The sequence below is a fragment of the Pongo pygmaeus genome, chromosome 7 (genome assembly GCF_028885625.2).
Source record: "Pongo pygmaeus isolate AG05252 chromosome 7, NHGRI_mPonPyg2-v2.0_pri, whole genome shotgun sequence".
NCBI classification, from domain to species: domain Eukaryota; kingdom Metazoa; phylum Chordata; class Mammalia; order Primates; family Hominidae; genus Pongo; species Pongo pygmaeus.
The window spans coordinates 16302076-16303429 of NC_072380.2; the positions used below are offsets into that span (position 1 = coordinate 16302076).

The following is a 1354-nucleotide window of genomic DNA, read 5'->3' on the forward strand; positions in this document are numbered from 1 at the left end:
TACTTTGTATAACACATGTTTTGAAAGCCATAAGGTAAAAGTTTAAATAGCTATTATTTCCCTTGTTCATTGCAACTAAATTCTTATTTTTTATTAGTTTTTCTGTCTTTTAAAAAAACGAATATATTTGAAAACACTGATGTAATTTTATAGTTGTCCTGCTGGTCCTTCACTTTGGATAATCTTATGAATAAGATATGATTCAATGTAAAAGTAAGGGGCACGATCCTAACAATTGCCATCACTGACTGTTTAGACTGTTTTGTCATGACATTCTAAGACAAAATAAAGAAATCTCTTGGGAAACTGAGTATATTCAGTTGAAATTACTGTTGTATTCACTCATTACCCTCAACTTAGCCCATTGGAGGATTTAAAATACAGTAACCATCACACCCAATGACACTGATTGTGTATATCACAGGAGAGTTCCTGAAACCCATGTTGATATCTTATTTAATACAGGAACAGGAGTAGGCATGCTGAAAATCAAGAAAATTGGAGATGAGGACTTTGCATTCATTAGTAAATGCAAAGACCCCAAGGTCCGCACCATTCTTCTCCAGGGGAATGGCAAACAGACTCTCTCTGAAATGGAACACAACATCCAGGATGCTGTGCAAGTTTATTGCAACTTTCTTTTTGACCCACATTTGGTGCCAGGGTTTGGGGCCTCTGAGATGGCTGTGATCCACGTCTTGACAGAAAAATCCAAGGTCATGACTGGTATGAACAATGGCCATACAAGTCTGTTACCCAGATTGTAGAGGTCATCCCTCATACCCTAATCCAGAACTGTAGGACCATTAACATCCATCTGCTTATTATTATAATACCTCTCTTCAGGCGAAGCACACCTAGGAGAACCATGAGACCTGGGGTGTAAGTGGTGAGACAGTATTTTGGTGGAGATGAAGGAACTGGGCATGTAGGAGCCATTGGCTGTGAAGCTGCAGACATCTAGGGCAGCAATGGAGACTAGTTCTGCTCTTATGGATTGATGACATCACTGCAGGCCACAAAAAGAAGGGCGAGGAGCAGGGCCAGCAAGGCGAGGCTACGGTAGCTAGCAAAGAGTGAGTGGTGGGCAAGTAGATTTCAACATACAGAACCAGCAGAGTGTCCCCCTTTCCTGAGCCAGAGTACCAGGGACATTGTACATGTCTTTGCAAGGGATTAGACTGAGAGGTAGCACTCAGTCCCTTCCTGTCGCAGCTCAGGTTTCAAAAGCCACTGACATGTAATACTTCTCTATTGTAAAATTTCCATTTAATTTGCTTCTGATGATTAAATCTAACTCATATGGGGGAAAAAGAGCTATAGGTGCTTGACTGCCATGCTTACTGGGAAATTA

General features: G+C 40.9%; 1 pseudogene; it reads left to right on the forward strand.

Annotated features, from left to right (window-relative positions):
* Window positions 1-479: 479 nt before the first annotated feature.
* On the forward strand, window positions 480-1080 carry LOC134740099 (T-complex protein 1 subunit gamma-like; annotated as a pseudogene).
* The last annotated feature ends 274 nt before the right edge of the window (window positions 1081-1354 follow it).